Source organism: Erpetoichthys calabaricus, chromosome 3, assembly GCF_900747795.2.
Source record: "Erpetoichthys calabaricus chromosome 3, fErpCal1.3, whole genome shotgun sequence".
Taxonomy (NCBI): domain Eukaryota; kingdom Metazoa; phylum Chordata; class Cladistia; order Polypteriformes; family Polypteridae; genus Erpetoichthys; species Erpetoichthys calabaricus.
The window spans coordinates 44489994-44508988 of NC_041396.2; positions in this window are offsets into that span (position 1 = coordinate 44489994).

Below are 18995 nucleotides of genomic sequence, written 5' to 3' on the forward strand. Positions count from 1 at the left end.
GAGAAAAAAAAACTGTGCACTGTGATCTTTTGTATAGTTGGTCAATTTGTTAGTTAAGTTGAACTGCTTTATTGATTATAATCTATGATTGTAAATAATTAATTATTATGCCTTTTCACTTGTGACAAACAAGGTTAGTTACGTGTTCTATTATACTTGCTGAACAAACAGGCCCAAGTCTAATATTACTCAATTACGTTTACCTCAGTTGTAAGTCAACTTTGGATAGAAGTGTCTATCAAGCAAATAAACATAAATGTAGATAAATGAACAATCAAAAAAATGAAGGAAAAAAGAGACTGGCTAGTAAATAAAAAGCAAAACAGTGTGGAGCTGCCCAATTTGCCCATTCATGCACACAGACACATACACCTATAGGTGTCATATTGTCTCTCTGAAATGCTTTTTCACCTAATTCACCAACTTACAAACACTCATGCACATTCATCTACAGGCACATACATGGTATATGTACAGTAAATATGTGTGCACATTCAAAGAAAACAGTCATCACACTCATGGACAATCAACCACTGACATGCTGCAGGTCCACGTCTCAGTGAAGAGAATGTAAGTCAGTGCAGATTCACACACATACAGTCTCTATAAAAAGTATTCACCTCCTTGAAAGTTTTCACATTTTATTGTCATACGACATTGAATCACAGCACATTTAATTTGCCTTTTTTGATTCTGATAACAGAAAAAGACTCTTTATTGTGACATCTGATCTGTACAAGGTGGTCTAAATTAATTGCCAACATAAAATACAAAATAATCAATCACGTAGTTATTCACCCCCTTTAATATGACACACTTACAGTAAATCTTCACTGGCGCAGCTGATTGGTTTTAGAAGCCACAGAATTGGAACAATCTGCTGCGCTCTCGGCAGATTTACAGCTCTGCAGTACTCTTTTCATTTCTTAATGATTGAGCTAATTGCACTGCTCAGGATATTCAGCGACTTAGATATTTCCTTGTCTTCATCCCCTCACTTGTGCTTTTCAGTCCCCTTTTCATTGAGCCGCTTTCATCTGCATGGGGGTTTCTATTGAATTCAATCAACTGGGGTCACTGAGTGAAGGCATACTGGACGTGTGGGTGTGTGTGTGTGTTTGTGATTAATGAGCAATTTCACTTGGTTACGTAACCAGCCATGGATATGCACTTTAAGTGGATAATACTGCGTACACATGGATGTGTGTGGGACAGGTAACCATTTGGGATGGATAACGGGAGTGATGCTTTGTAAATGTATGTGGTAGTGGTGGGTTGTGTGTGAATGTATGCATGTGCTGATGTTCACATGCGCAGTGTCTATAAAATGTAGTAACCCCCCATTAGAAATTTTCACATTTTAACATTATACAATTTTGAAACACAATGGATTAAATTTGGCTTTTTTGATACTGATCAACAGAAAACGTCTCAATATGCGTTCAAATGCATTCATGTACATAAAAAGCATCACTCATGTTATCCATCCCAACTGGTTAACTGTCTCACACAGGTCCACACATACACAGTTTTTCCCACTTAAAATGCATATCCATGGCGGATCACGTAACTCAGTGAAACTGCTCATTAATCAGACACACACGCTTGTCCTGTACGCATCCACTCAGTGACCTCCCTATCACAGTGTCAATGAAAAATGTTCACTAATCCCAAACTAGCCTGTGTAATGGCCACCGCAGCATCTGATATCACTCAGTTCCTGTTGTTCCAGGAACCACAACAACCTTGTCATTACAGGACCGTCATTTACCATCAAAAAGTCAGATTTAAAGTAAGCCCCTGACTTCAGAACGGAGGGTCTGCACAAAAAGCCACTCACAGAATTACATGCAAAAAAAAAAAAAATGTTGAATTTAGATGTCAAAGATCTGTCATCATTGACATTGCTAGAAGAGGCAGATTTTGGTAAACCATTATTAAAGGATGAGAAATTATGTGTCTTGATGCCTTCAGTCCCTATTAACTTTGAAGCTAATTGGCTGAAAGTAAATGGCTGTCCTAAAGCGATAACCTTGATGTGACGGCCAGTGGGCCCTTGTATAACCTCCTCTATGTGATTAAACTACCATTTTTCTTTGAGCTTCCAGATGACCCTTATTTGACAATGACCTCTAAGCAGGAGCTGCATTCCTGTTTGCACTTTATAATAGAGACCTGCTGTAAGGTGCGTCATTTATGCACAGATGTTACTACCAGTTGAGCTCAACTATTGTCTACAGAAGCAATCTTACAGTTAGTAGTAAAGTTGGTGAGAAATTTTATTTTTATGCATGACCACTGCCCCCCAAAATGTTCCCTCACCTGACCAATGCACAATGGCTCTGTCATCAAATGTACACATCATCTCAACAATGAAGGATTGTACCCCTAGAGCCCACAGGACAAGGACATTAGTGAGGAAGACCTCACTGCCTGCATAGGAACCCCTGATGCACCATGACAAGTAGTACTGTCACTGCATAAGATTTCAAAGGAAGGCAATATTCAATTATTAATGACCCTCCGCCTCCTTCTTATCCCCCACGTGACAGCCAATAGCAGGTGAGCTCAGAAGAGATTAAGCGCAGACACTCATCAGTCCTGGCAGTCTTTGTTGTGGCATTAATTGATACTTAACTGAGATGTAATGGACGGGAGCCCAAAGAATAATGGAGCGCCCAGCATTTCCGCATACGTTAAGTGCACTGTAGTGCAGCTGGGAGTGATCTAAAAAGGGAAAGCAAGCTTATTCGCTTATATTTAGATTTAACGGAAGAAATGATCAGTATAGCTTCCAGGCAATTGTGGCCAGCTGCTAATGTGTGGAGCACCAGGCTGTGGCTTTTGACATGAGTTCTTTAATTCTCTCCTTTCGCAGACGGCAAATTGGTGTCCTCCTCTTCGACTCTTTGTACAGCTTAGATTAGAGCGCCACAGCGCAAGCACATGCCGTCAAGTGTCCTGAATAAAGATTTAACTGGGCACTGCTTACTGTTGTCACTGCCCATATCACGTTAATGTCAGCGCTGATAACAAGTATTCACCCCTTGAAACTTTTCACATTTCATTATACAACATTAAATCCCAGTGGGTTTAATTTGGATTTTTTTGACACTGATCAACAAAAAATACTATTTAATATCAAAGGAAAACATTTCTCTGTAAAGTGATCAAACGTAATTACAGATATGAAACAAATAATATTTGATCTCATAAGTATTCACCCCCACAAGTCAGTATTTAGTAGATGCACCTTTGACAGCCATAACAGCTCTTGAGTCTGTGTGCAGAGGTCTCTATCAGCTTAGCACACCTTGACTTTTTTTGCCATTCTTCATAAAACTTCTCATTCTCTGTGAGGCTACTTGGAGGTCAAGAGTGAACAGTCTTCTGGGCTCTGCCACTCCAGAACATTAACATTGTTGTTTGAAGTCATTCCAGTGTAGCATTTGAGGTTATTGTCATCTTGGAAAATAAATCCTCTCCCAGGGTGCAAGTTTCTTGCAGAATTCCTCCAGAATTTACTTGTGTTTTGCTGCATTCATTTTACTCTCACACACTTTCCAAGGCCTGCTGCAGAGGAGTATCTCCATTGAATGAGGTTGGTACCATCATGCTTCATGGTAGGGGTAAGGTGTTAGTAACAATGTTCAGTGTTGCCTTAATCCAAAATAGCTTGTAGTCTGATGGCCAAAAAGCTCAATTTTGTTCTCATTGGTCTATAAAACATTCTTTGAGCTGATTCAGAGTCTCCCAAATGCCTTTTGGAAAACTCTAACTATGCAGGTTTTTTTTAACAGTGGCTTTCTCTTTGCCACTCTCCTGTAAAGCTGCAACTAGTGAAACTGTAACTGATAATTTGACATCTTTTTGTGACGAAATTTGTTTTCCCAATCAGGTCACAGACTAAAAATGAATTACTGATTATAAAATGCACACATTCAAGCATTTTTCAAACTAGCTGTCTTGATTACATAAAGATGGAGCTTAGTCTAAACGAACTGGGTGCAAGGTTAGTCCAGTCCAGTGTAGAATTGCCAGTTTAACTTGTTAAACTCATTTAGGATGTTGGAGGAAATCGGAAAAAAGAAATATGGGGAGAATATGCAAAATCCAAACAAACAGTGAAATGGCTGGGATTTTGAACCTGAAACTGGAACTTTGGGGAACAACCACTAACCACTGTACTTCTGTGTCACTGTGCCTGAATACAAAATGTCTTATCCATTTATTTGCCCTGTCTGTATTATTAGTAGAAAGACCATCCATCTCAAACATTCTCTTAACCTGCTTGATCCAATATCAGATTTAGGGGAGATGGAATCAGTCCTGGAAGCATTTATTACAAGGCAGGAACCAGCCCAGGACAGGATGACTGTTTATCACAGGGCCTGTGCACACACAGCAAAACTTACTCATACTGGCCTTATTTAGAAATCACCCAATAACAAAACCTATCATGTCTATATGCCATAGAAAGAAACCCAGAAAAAAGAACACATGGCATTTCACCTTGTGGCAGTGCTAAACAAGTTGCCATGGTGTCTGATGACAAGATGAATTATCCATTTATACAGGGAGATTCACTTGAAAGAGGCCCTAAATATTCTGTAATAACTCACTAGGACGAAGCAATCTGAACGAAACAGCATGCAATGTGCTCCTCAGTATATGGAGCTTTGAACAAGCCGGGATGTCCCTGCGTCGGAGTGATGAGATAGGCGCCGGACAGCCGTTGCAACTTTTAACCTCCATTTGCAACTTCTGTGTGCATACTGCCCATACCCCTTCACTCAGTCACTCGACTTTTATTATCAGGATGGTGGTGTACAGTAGTGAGCAGCACGTTTTCATGGTGCAAACATATTGGGTCACCAATTCGTTTAAACGATGTCAGAATCAACAGGATGATCGTGAGTTAACGGAAGGTTACTTCCAGCAAGATGGAGCAACATGTTACACATCAGCAAGGAGCATGAGCAGAAATTGAGTCCTTGTTCGGTTACAGGGTAATTTCAAAGGGGCTTTGGCCGCCAAGGTCGCCAGAGTTCTTCCTTTGGGGTATGCTCAAAGGAAAAGTCTATTGGAAGAAGTCTCGCATTGTGGAAGATTTGAAGGAAAACATCCAACGAGAAATTGCTGCTATTCCCCCGAAACGCTTCCTGATAGGTTAAGGAACATGGAGTGTCGCATCGAAATGTGTCTGGCAGAAAACGGAAACCACTTTCAGCATTGCATGTAATGCAGTCGATTACACATACGTCAAGGTATATAGTGTATTTTTTTTGGTTCAGATTGCTTCATCCTAACAGGAGTTACAACAGAATATTCTGGGCCTTTTTCGAGAGAATCTCCCTGTATTACCAGTATAAAAAATGGATGCATAGCTATTCAGCCTTTCTTTTGTCTGAATTCACTTAATCTAATCTTGGGTTATGGTAAAGTACAGAATACCCCGGCAGCGCTGAGTTCAAGGCACTGTCAATCCTGGACAGGTGTCTGAAGGCAAACTATCTCTATAATTCAACAGTCAGTCTAATTCGCTTTGTCCATGGGATATAAGAGGGGCATTGAAAGTGGAGGCCCAGAGGTTAAGCTACACAGACATGAGGTAGTGGTAGACTTCACATGGGCTTAGAGCAGAACCCAGATCTCTGCAAGTAGCAGTGCTAACTGCTTTCATGCTGCCATACTGTTAGACATCTGTTATTTAAATGATATATGGGTATGATATGTATAGCAAAGGAACAGATCATCAAATAAGCCTTTCTTTTATCAAATTCATTTAGCTCTCAAGACTGCAAGTGCAATGCCATAATCCAAGTATTCACCTGTTTTTCAGAGATGGTGCACAGGTAGGTTAAGCGACTCACTCAGGATCACACAAGGGCTCAGAGGTAAAGTTTGGGGCTTAAAGTCTAACACTTTAGCCACTAGGCCACTAGAACCAAACACTGAAGAGAATAAGACTGCTCAAACACTGCAACTCAGACATTTGTTAGAATACAACCAGGGTTTTCCTTATGATTATAAAATACCTCTGAAATGTTGACTTCATTGAACAAAAACAAGAGCTAACCAGAATGAAATCTAGCAGCTGAGGCTGACATACTGAACTCGTGCGGCTGTGCTTGTTTTTGTTCCCTTGGTGTGCTTCTGATATGTTGTCACTTTGATGTCGCTGCACTGCACTTGATATTGACAACTACCTGTTCTGTATATATTCCTGCCAACCAGCAGGCTGCTTTTAACTGACATTTGCCCCTGAGGAATAGTGATGCCAAGCTACAGAGAGTTCTCCTAATTGACTTGCATAATTGGTTTTTGCATGAACTTGCAGCAAATGCAGAGTGGCTTATCTGTAGTAAATTCTAATATGAAGAGGGAGAGCAGTGCAGAGACTGAGGCACAATTTATTAGATAAAGATCTGGACTGCGATGATAGGGGCCATACCTCCACAGATAAGCAATATACCTGTCCTTTCATTTAGTTGCCATTACAGCATATCCTCCAGTCATATGCATCTGCTGGTCTATGACGAATTTCCAGAACCCAATTGTCCTGTACAAAGTCACTTACAGTAAATGTCACAATGCCCCCTCCACCCAAGTGCTTTTAATTCAATATATGTTTACTTCAGTCCTGCATTTGGAATGTTAAATGGAATACAGTTGGTCTGCAAGGCAGCCCAGTGTTGACATTGGTGCCTCGCGACTCCATGGTGACTGAGTTTGAATGCTGATCTGCTCATTGTCTGTGTGGACTTTCCATGGAATTCACTCCAGGTGGTTTGCTTGACTTTCCATATTGAAAAGATGTGCAGATTAGTTTGACTGGCTAGTCCGGAGTGCTCCTGTATAAGAAAGTGTGGAACTGACATCACACTCATGGTTGCTTCTTGCCTTATGCCCTGTGTGACCCGGGCTACCTTCATTATCCATACACCTTATACACATTGTCTGGTATACTGTGCTAGTTTTGGGGTGCCTGAATATGTATAGGCTTTCACTAGTGTGCATAAAAAGTAATTGATGATAGTCATACACGTACACAATTGTTGAAATATGAAACTGAACTTTAAAATTAACAGAAGAGACTCCAATTGTAATATAGGGCCCATTTAAGTCTATGTCACATTAAATGGCCTTTCCAGTGGTTTCCAGTCATTACCTTTATTTACATAATCTTAGTGAGTCAAAGCAGTTGGTGACGTGCTCCCGTGATAACGATTGCCTAATGTCACCGAGACCAACTAGTTTGTGACTCGCTTCAATAAATTCAAAGAGATTTGATTTTCTTGTTAATCAGAGAGATGGGCTGTATACGCAGAAGAGCTGACAAGAAATGAATGCTCATTCGGAAGTACAATGCATTGAAAGTAGCAATGAGGAACAAGGAGCACCGGTCTTTTGAACCACACAAATAGAAGAGAAGCTTTTCTGTCTGATTTTGTGATTTCTTGGCTTTTATGTACTAAAACAGAATAGAAAAAAGAGAAAAAGGGAGAGACTGGAGCAGAACACACCACAGCTATTGACCATTCCTAGAGCAGTGGTACAGCGCCAGCTCCGTTAGGCAGCATGCTATTGGCTGTCAGAAAAAGGGGCGAGCATGACAGTGCTGGAAGATCAGCGCTCGGTTGGAAAATGTGAAGTACACTGTAATTTACAGTTGTATAATTAGACATGGTGAGTGTCAAGATCAGCAAATCTGACATACCCCATGACTAAAAGTCACATAATGTGACATCGGCTTTAGTTAAGTTTTGCCTGTTAAGTCATTTTCCAAAATTTTGTAAAGAAATATTTCTCCTAATAGTAGATAGTGTTGTAAACTGTATTCTGCGATTTTTCAGGTATGAATGACACAGGTTTTGAGGTAAGGTTATTATACTCAGCAATTGTGGCTTAGAGAATGCATTGAATGTTGATTAGCGCAAGCACGTCTATAAACATAAAATGTTAAGGGTTTTCTCTCTGTAACATGCAAAAACCTGTGAACCACTGGGTCTTCAAAGTTGATCTTGGTGTTAATCAAGATCTTATGACATGATAGGTGTAACACAACCTATAAATTGGAGACGCAGGCTACTTCAGCCACACAATATCTGTTAAAGAACAATGGTGACAACTGCTGACAGTGAAGCAGTAGTAAAGGGAGTCTGATCATCACAAATTCAACCAAAGAATTATAACTGCCGGCTACTTTTGTCCTTCTAACGGCAGGCATTGATATGGCCACACATTATGGGTGGCAGGAATAGAACTGAGATGACATTTGCTGACAATGAAGCACATTGCACATGCCAACTGAACGTTTTCATTGCAAATGCATCTCACACAATCCTTTAGGACACAAAGAGGTGGCAGCACCCTTGGTAGAGTAACCTGGGGTGCTGTGTTTCGTAAGAAGTGCATGAACCACCTTTTTTCAAGGACCAGAGGTCTGAATTTTTCCTAGTGTGACAATAATAACCCTAAACAAATGTATATACTTTTCTAAACTAAACACCAATATGAAACACAATCTCTAGTCAATGGCTAAACTGAGAAAAGAGGAATGTTACCATTCAATAAAATAACAGATGTTTATATTCAGATACTAAAATCTCATGTTCAGTCATCTGTCTGACTACTGTATAGGAGTCTGCTTAGCAAATTAAACATTTGTCATATTGTTTCGGTATTCATATAAACACATCCCTTTTAGCCAAAATGTAGCTTTCTCTCCTTTACTGTTCATTTAAACAGATACAAGGGGGCTCTGCCCCCTGCTCGCTTCGCTCGCCTACCCCCGGCGTTTTGAACCCATGCCCGCTGGGCAGCCATGTGTGAGGATGACGCACGTTTAATACGAAGCATCTGCCTGTGTCACTCTGGGGCCCCCCCACTGTTAATACGGAGCACCGTCCGTACTATTATGCGGTGCATAGTGGAGTACTGCGGACCCAGTAGTGTTTCCCGTTTCAGTTTGTATCTCGGTCAGTTGAGCTTTTGTTTTTGAAGATTTTGAATCCGGTCTTCATTATCTGTGACCTGCTGTCCATGTGTTTGGCCCCCTCGTTTAACCTGTTTATGACGTCATACTTTGCTTTCTACTCTGTCTTTCATTTCTGATCTCGCTTTATTCTGCTTTTGTTTCAATGACACCTGGTCCGTGGTGAATATATTTTCCCTTTTTCGAGTAATAATTTTCATTTGTTTGTGATACTGTGATGTTTATCGTACTGTTAATAATGCATCACTGTAATGTGATTCACTTATGCTGTCTAGTTTGGACGTGTGAGGATGACGTATGTTTAAAACGGAGCATTCGCCCGTGTCACTCTGGGTCTCCCCACTGTTACTACGAAGCTCTTTCCGAACTATTATGCGGTGCATTGTGGAGCACTGCGGACTCTGTAGTGTTTCCCGTTTCACTTCGTATCTCGTTTAGTCGAGCTCTTTCATTTTGGAGCAGTGCCTGCCTGGTCTGTGGCATTTCAGACGCACGTTGTAGGCGCCTGCGTTCATTAATTATATCCAGGCAGGCGCGTGTTTGTATCTCGGTCACTCGAGCTGTGTCGTGTTGAATCCGTGCCTGCTTTGCCTACGCAGTTTGACACGCGCGTTGTAGGATGTGTGGTGTGGATGTTTAACTGTCGTTGTTTCTGCCTTTATATTCTGTATCTCGGTGTGCATGTGTTTCATGCCTAGGTTTTTTTGAAGCTGTTGCATTCCAGTTTTCATCATCTGTAACCCGCTCTCCATGTGTTCGTCCCCCTTCTTTAATCCATTTATAAAGTTTTACTTTGTTTCCTACTCTGTGTTTTATTTCTGACCTCGCTTTATCCTGCTTGCGGCATGTCAGACGGTTCATAGTCTCTCTCGTTTTACTCTGGGGAGGGGGGCTTTGTTCTGTAACCTGCTCTCTATGTGTTTGTCCCTGTTCTTTAACCTCTTTATGACGTTTTACTTTGTTTCCTACTCTGACGGTTCGTAGTCGTTTTGCTCTGGTGCGGGGGGGTGGGGGGTGGCTTTGTGTGGCGCCTGCGCACGTGCGTAGTCTCTCCCGTTTCACTCTGGGGGGGGGGGGGGCTTTGTGTGGCACTTGCGCACTATGTCTTTTGCGTCCACGGGCAGGTCCCTGCGTCCATATCTGGTTTACCATTCTCGTTTAGTAATATGGATGTCTGTGATGGCCAGTGCGATTTTCTACGCTGTGGTATGATGGACTGGTAATATCACTTCAAGAGAGGCCCACCAAATTAATAGCAGCAGGTCCCGATGGTGTCCCTGTTCGTGTGTTGAAGAGCTGTGCAGAGCAGCTGGCTGGGGTCTTTACAAAGATCTTTAACCTGTCACTGTCCCAGGCCTCATTTCCTCCCTGTCTGAAATCCTCCATCTTACTCCCTTTACCAAAAAAATAACCCATAACCTGCCTGAATGACTATCAACCAGTAGCGCTCACCCCAGTGTTGATTAAGTGTTTTGAGAGACTGGTCCCGAGTCATATCATGTCCTTCATCCCTCCCACCTTTGATGCACACCAGTTTGCTTACAGGGCTAACAGGTCTACTGAGGACGCTGTTGCTGCTGCTCTCCATGCTACCCTATCCCATTTGGAGCACCAGGGGAGCTACGCACATCTCCTCTTTATTAATTTTAGCTCTGCTTTTAACACCATCCTCCCTCACAGATTGGTGTGCAAGATGCTAGTCCTGGGACTCCCATATTCCACCTGTATATGGATTAAAGACTTCCTGACAGACCGCACACAAAGGGTTAGGGTGGGCCCTCACATCTCTTCTGCCATCAGCATCAGCACTGGCTCTCCTCAGGGCTGTGTGCTGAGCCCCCTGCTCTTCATGTTGTACACACATGACTGCGCCCCCACCCACCACAGCAACACCATTGTCAAATTTGCAGACGACACCACTGTGGTGGGGCTCATCTTTGGGGAGGATGAATCTGCCTACAGGGACAAAGTGGAGCGGCTGACAGCATGGTGCACTGACAACAACCTGCTCCTGAACACAATTATGACCAAGGAGCTCGTTATGGACTTCAGGAAAAAGAAAACGGACATCAAACCACCCTACATCAGAGGGGACTGTGTGCAGAGGGTGTCAGACTTCCGCTTCCTGGGAGTCCACATCATGGAAGACCTGTCCTGGGGTGTGACCACAGCTGATCTGGTGAAGAAGGCTCAGCAGAGACTTTATTTCCTGAGAGTCCTCAGGAAAAATAACATCTCCCAAAAACTGCTGGTGTCATTCTATTGCTGCTCTATTGAGAGTACCCTGTGCTACTGCCTCTGCTTGTGGTTTTCCAGCTGCACAACAGTGCAGAGGAAAACTTCAGCGGATCGTAAAGACTGCCCAGCGGATCATCGGCTGTTCTTTACCCTCTCTGGATGAACTGCACAGCTCTCGCTGCCTCAGGAAAGCAGAAAACATCTTAAAAGGCTCCTCACACCTATTCATGTTCCAACTGTTGCCATCAGGCAAAAGATATAGGAGTATCAAAACAAAGACTAATAGACTGAAAAACAGTTTGTACCCTGTTGCTATTAGGGCACTGAATGCCACCTTATCACCTCCAATGCAGCAGTGCAATAGATGACATCTTGTGCAATAGTGTTCATGTGCAATTAAGGTCTTATGTTGAATGTTTGTGTTCTACCTCATTTCTTCTTATCCTTTCCTATCCTTTTGTAATTATATTTATTTACATTGTGACACCACAGGGACTGCACCGAATTTCGTTGTATTTGTTACAATGACAATAAAAATATTCTGATTCTGAAAGAATAAAAACAGAACTCGGTGCCTTTATGAACAATGCTGCATATCCCCTCTCTCTGACTCACTATCTATCTATCTATCTATCTATCTATCTATCTATCTATCTATCTATCTATCTATCTATCTATCTATCTATCTATCTATCTATCTATGTGAACTTATATATGTAAATATTGTTTATTTTTACACTTATCTTCTTTTGCTTTGCATCTGTATATTTGTATGAATGCTTTAAGGTCAACTTAAGTAAAGAATATCAAATATAAGTAAATTGAATTAATGTTTGAGCCTCCAGCTAAAACATTCTTTAATTCTTTAATCCCATCGACCAACTAAAGTCTGCATACATCAGAAAGAGCATACTTGAATAATACAGTACATTGGAAAATTCAGTTTTCTATCATCAGCAATTTGCTTGATTTCGTGTACAACGGACATGAACAGAGACAAGAAAATAAGGTGAAGGAAGTAAATAGAAATTGATGTTGATCAGTGAGCCTGTGTCATGATCTGAATTGTTCCTATGGTTAGTGCTTTCTAGAAGAATCATAATTTGATTTGGATGTCCCGCTTCCACTGTGCCAACTCTGTAGATGTCACTGCTGTAGAAGGCTAGAGTTTTATTCTTGACCTGTAAATAAAAACGTGAAGTATATTGAAATATTATTTACGTGTTTATCCAAGCAGGGCAGGCACATGGGGTAAGCTAACAAGACAAATCTCTTTAGGTGGCACTTTAGTGAGGGTGTCATTTTAATACAAGAGTATGTCTTTATATTACAAAATAATAATACAAAAATGAGTTTTTGTACAGTGTAAAAGTTACACACAGTGGATTCAGAAAGCATTCAGACCACTTGACTTCCTGTACTGTACTTTATTGTATTGTAGATTTAATTTAAAATGGATACAGTTTCCATTTGTGTCCATCAATCTATGCCCATGATGACAAAGTAAAGACATGATTTCAGAAATGTTAAAAAAATTAAAAATATAAATCTCTCATTCATATAAGTATTCAGACCCTAAATTCCCTACTTTGTAGAATCAATTACATCGTCAAGTGTTCCTGGGTGTCCACTAGTTTTGAACACCTGGATTTGAAGCAGTTTATCCTATTTTTCCTGTCAGATCATCTCAAGTGCCATTAGATTGGATGGTATATGTCTGCAAACTGTCACATCCAGGTCTTTCCACACATGTCCCATGGGGTTTAAGTCTGAGTTTTGGTTGGAACACTCAAAGGCAGTCAGAGACTTGTCTCAAAGTCACTCTAACTTTGTCTGGACTGTATTCTTCGGGTCATTGTCATGCTGAAAGATGAACCGTCACCACAGGACCAGATGGCATCCCAGGCCGTGCCCTCAGCGCGTGTGCTGACCAGCTAGCAGGTGTGTTCACCAACATCTTCAATCTCTCCCTGAGGCAGTCGGTGGTCCCCACTTCCTTCAAGGCATCCACCATCATTCCTGTACCAAAGAAACCGGTGGTCTCCTGTCTGAATGACTATCGCCCGGTTGCACTGACATCGGTCATTATGAAGTGCTTCGATGCAACTGGTCAAAGGTTACATCTGCTCCTCCCTCCCAGACACGCTGTATCCTCTCCAATTTGCTTACAGAGCAAACAGATCTACAGAGGATGCCATTGTGCTAACAATAAACACTGCCCTCACCCACCTGGAAAGAGGAAATACATATGTAAGAATGCTGTTCATAGATTACAGCTCAGCATTCAACACCATCATCCCCTCAAAACTCGTCTTGAAGCTTGACGACCTTGGGTTGGGGACGACCATCTGCAGATGGATTTTCTCTTTCCTCACAAACAGGCCCCAGGTGGTGAGAGTTGGCAAACACACATTCTCATCACTCATTTTAAACACAGGAGCGCTGCAGGGCTGTGTGCTTATCCCCCTCTTGTATTCCTTGTTCACCCACGACTGTGTTGCAAAACACAGTACAAACACCATCATCAAGTTTGCAGACGACACAACCATCATAGGCCTTATCACTGACAAAAATGAGACGGCCTACAGAGAGGAGGTGCTGGCACTGAGTAATTGGTGCCTGGATAACAACTTGTCTCTTAACGTCAGCAAAACCAAGTAGATGATCGTGGACTATCGGAAACAGCAAGGCGGAGAACACCAGGCCATCTACATCAGCGGCATAGAAGTTGAAAGGGTTAACAGCTTCAAGTTCCTCGGAGTAAACATCACTGAGGATCTCTCGTGGACCCTTCACATAGACACTGTGGTCAAGAAAGCTCGCCAACGGCTCTACTTCCTGAGGAGGCTGAGGAAGTTTGGCATGAATGCCAACATCACCTCAAACTTTTACAGGAGTGTGGTTGAGTCTGCTGACGGGCTGCATTAACGTCTGGTATGGGAGCTGCTCTGCCAGCAGCCGGAAATCATTACAGAGAGTGGTGAAGGCAGCAGAGCACATCACGGGCAAGAGTCTCCCTGCCATTGAAGACATTTACCTCCATCGGTGCTTGCGTAAGACAAGCAGCATCATAAAGGACCACAGCCATCCAGCACACCAGCTGTTCTCCTTGTTACCGTCTGGCAGACGATACAGGAGTCTGGCTGCTCAGACTACAAGACTTAAGAACAGTTTTTACAACCAGGCCATTCGACTCCTCAACAGCAACACCTGAACACTTACATACACTTACATTACACCTACATTGCATTACATCTACATTGCACTACTCACACACAAACTGTACCTGCACACACTCTGAATACTAACTGGAACATGCATTTTCACTTTATGGAATATGCATCTGTACTTATAAAACATTATCTGTGCAATAACTGTCATTTATACTTGCTGCTCATTCAACTCATATTGCTCTATAACTTCTTTTAAAACATACACATTTTATTTTATATGGCTAGTCTATTTTTAACTTGTAATTTTTTTTTTTATTATTATTTTTTAGCTTTATTGGATCTAGGCTGAGTGACTTGTTTTTCTCATCATACACATTTCATTGTGTGTTGACCCTGTGTTAACCTATATCTGACAAATAAACCTAAACCAAACCAGTCTGAGGTGACATGTGATCTGGAGCAGACTTTCTTCAAGAACCTCTCTGGTCCATGAATCCTGAATCAAGACAAGTCTGCTTGTCCCTTCCACTGAAAGGCAACCTCATACATGATTTTAGCCCTACAATGCTTCACCATAGATGTGGTATTAGGCAGGCTATCAGCAGTGCCTGGTCTTTGTAAGACATAGTGCTTGGAGTTCTTCCCAAAGCCTGCCCGTCTGCTAAAAATGCCATTAGCCAGAGACTTAATTTTTTTTTCTCATCAGACCAGAGAATTTTTATCCTTATGCTTTTAGAATTATTTAAATGCCGATTGGCAAAGTCCAAGTCAGAGTTAGCCACGCTACCAAAAAACACCTGATTAATGGAGCACTGCTGAGATAGTTATCCTTCTGACAGGTTCTCCCATCACAGCAGAGGACTTCAGAACCTCTGTTAGAGTGACCACCTCCATGATCAAGGCCCTTTTTGCCGGGTTGTCCAGCTTAGACCAGATAGCCAGCACTAGGAGAGAGTCCTGGTGGTTTCAAACATCTTCTATTTCACAAATATTGGGACTACTGTGTCCCTGGGAACACTCCAAGCTTTACAATTGGTTTTATTTCCTTACCTGATCTATGCCTCATTACAATTTTATCATGGAGGTCTACAGAGAGTTCCTTGGACTACATGGCTTAGTCTTTGCCTTGACGTGCAGTGTGAATTATTGGACCTTTAATACTCAGATATGTGCCTTTCTAAATAATGTCCAGTCAATTCAGTTTGCCACAGGTGGACTCCAATCAAGTTCTGGACACATCTCAAGGAGAATGAAAGCAAACAGGATGCATCTGACCGCAATGTAGAGTGCCACAGCAAATGGTCTGAATATTTAGATGAATCAGACATTTCAGTTTTTGATTTTTAATATATTTGAGAAGACTTTCTCAAAACAGGTTTCACTTTGTGGGTTATTAAGTGTAGACTAATGGACAAAAATCTGTCTGTTAAAAATTAAAGGTGCAACACAATAAAGTGTGCAGAAAACGAAGGGTCTGAATACTTTCTGAAGCCACTGTACACATCAAGTACCTAATTTAAGCTTTTCAAAACTGTAAGAATTATTTTTATTTTAAAAGTTTCAGATATCTCAGAACTGCAGTTCGCACTGCTTTGCAACACAGTGAGCTTCCGAGCCTTAAAACAGCACATGCGCATTTCGAAGCTACATGTCAGTAAGCCACATAGACACGCCTGTACTGCGTCCAAATATATCATATACTGCAGTCCCCGAGTTCCTCCTGAATTCCCACCTTTAGATGTGGGTTCTACTTGATTTACAGCAGGTAAGGGGCAAACTCTGTTCCAGGTCTTCCTTCCTACAAAACTAGTAAGCTCATTATCATATTTGTTTCCATAGAGAGATGAGTTGCTCCAGGGGTGTTCTGAGTTAAGAAAAATACTTCCTAGAGAACTGCAAGACATGCGATTCTCTGTTTGGAAATCAGTCCTCACGTATTGACTTTGATGAGGTGACAGTGTGCTCGTTGTGATGAAGCAGGCAAACATCAGCTTTAAGGGAAGGTAATATGTTTACTAATTGATTTAATTTATTAACTGAGAGAGGTTAGGTGCCTGTCTGCTAAAAATACCATTAGCCAGAGCTTAAAACTTTAATTAGAATGCAGAAAGAATTAAAATGAAAAGGATGGTTAAGAATGGGAAAAGCTCAAAAACAAACAGAAATTGGCCTTAACTAAAACCAGAATTAGTGCTCCCTCATTCGGCTGCCCAACTATTAAGCTGAAATATTTTTGGTACATTTTCATTGAAAATTGGCTATCCTTGTTCTTCTGTCTATGACTAGAATTCTTTTACTCTTTATTTCCGTATAATTTTTCTTCAAATTCTACTAAGGAAAATGAGCCCTTTCCTATAGAGTTCCTCTGTGTTCTGAGACCAGTCCAAACTGTCATTAATATTATTTATTAATGTTATTATTAAACTGCTGTTATTTGAGCTTTATAAGTCTTACTAAGACCAAGCAAAGAATCAGTATAAGCCTGATTTTAAAGTGTTACAAATTATTGCTTCTCAGATATACCGTAGGCAGGGATAGATTCTAAAATGTGTTATCATGGCTTTGATAGAGAAAAAAAACAGTGGTGCTATTTTTGTTTCTGTTTTGAAACAATTGGTTCTGGATCATTTTCCTTCATTCCTTCATAACAATGATGAGGTAAGCTGCCTGCAGTAATATTATTCTTTCTGGCATGTATGAAATAACACCATTAAAACAACTAAGAAACAAGGTCCATTGAGTACTTCTGTAATTTACTCTTTCAGTATTGTGGTCTGTGAACACCATAAATGGATGATTAGGACTCTCTAGCAAAATATCTCCATTCATCCCCAGTCAATTTAACAGCCAGCAATTCCCCATTACCAACATCACAGTTACAGTCTGCAGAGACTATTTTCTGCAAAAGAAAATGAAAAAATGGAATTTGATTGTATCGGGAGACCTTTGTGATAAAACACTTCTACCTCCACCTTGTTGTAAAGGAAGGAATCTGAATATCTTAGGCCAGGAGAACTTGATGTTTGAAGTTCTGGAATCCATTCTGTATTTCAGGATTCATTTAAATTTGCTTTATGTCTTTTCTGGCAAGATGTTATGTAGTAGGTGCAATGGTAAACCTAAACTATTGAAAATATCTGTAATGGTATGATTTACTAAAGTGCAAAGAGACCAATTTAGAACTATTTCAAATTTACTGGAATGGGCTACTAAACTTTACTTAGTATTTATTCCAAGCATAAAACCTAGATTAAAATGTGTCATAAGAATTACTTATAAACACTTTAAAATCACTTCAGTTTGTCCACCACCTCCTTACTCACCTATACAAGAAATACCCCACATACGGTACACTGTTCAATTAGTTTTGATGTTTAGTTAGGTGAGATGTCAAGCTTTTCGGTGTTTTCTCCTATTTCTAGTTCTCCAGACCCAAACCCCCCTCGTTTTTAGGCCATTTGCAAACCATAATAAAGAATACACCAATGGGCATCTACAGAAAAAATGATCTGAAGGACCTGAAGTTGTGTATGTCCCATCAACTGACCCCCTGGGTTTACCCCCTAATGCATTAAGAGGGGTCAAAGTTGCTCCTTTACATAAAACACAAGGATCAGCAATATAGGCATGTGGAGTGTCATTTTCATGCTATTTTGAAGTTGCTGATCACAAATATAATAAAATTTTTGATATTTGATTGTTTATAGGTGGCCCTAGCCTTCTAAGAGCCACTCTGCAAGGTTAAAAATGACAAATTTCAAACATAAGCATATGTGGTATCATTTTAGACTATTTCACGCTTAGTGATAATGAAAATGAAGTTACTTTTGATTTTTGATCTTTTACTAAATTAGGGGGCTTTGTCCCTTGCTCGCTTTGCTCGCCAAACCCCTGGCCTGAGCAACGCACTAGCATCTTTGTGGTCCTGCTGCTTGCGTATGGGGATGCGGATGTACAATTTAAACAGATTTTTATTTTCATGGGAATTGTTACATATGCATCAACGCAACATATAACTGCCTGTGATTGAATTTTGTTTCTTTCTCTCTATTAAATAAAATGACTTTTTCGAATGTTTGTCCCTGTCATTTGTTAATTGTCATAGCAAAAGCTGTTCTAACGGGAAACTTTTAACGTTTTAATTCGAATGGCATATCAAGATCTCCGTTGTTGTCTAATGTTATCCGCGGAAGATCTGCTACATTACCTTTCTTGGATACATCCTTTTTTCTACAGTAATTCGTGCATTGTAAGACCAGAATTTGTTAACAGTTGTAGATAGTCTATGTGATATTGTAAGTTGTTTTCATCTCCCGCGCGATCACCACCAACTGTTTCAGCATAGTCTATTGATCTGCATTTAACCAATTTGCCGTGTAGCAGTTCGACAATTTTGAATGCATTTAACCAATTTAATGTTTAACCGATTGACATTTTTGGCGTTAATTTGTTGGACTTCCCCGTTTCTCAGTGCTAGGATTGCGTGTGTACTCATTTTTTATGGTGATAACCCTTCATGAAGAAATTCTTTAATAAGATTTGGACATAATCTGCGGTGGGTTGGCACCCTGCCCAGGATTGGTTCC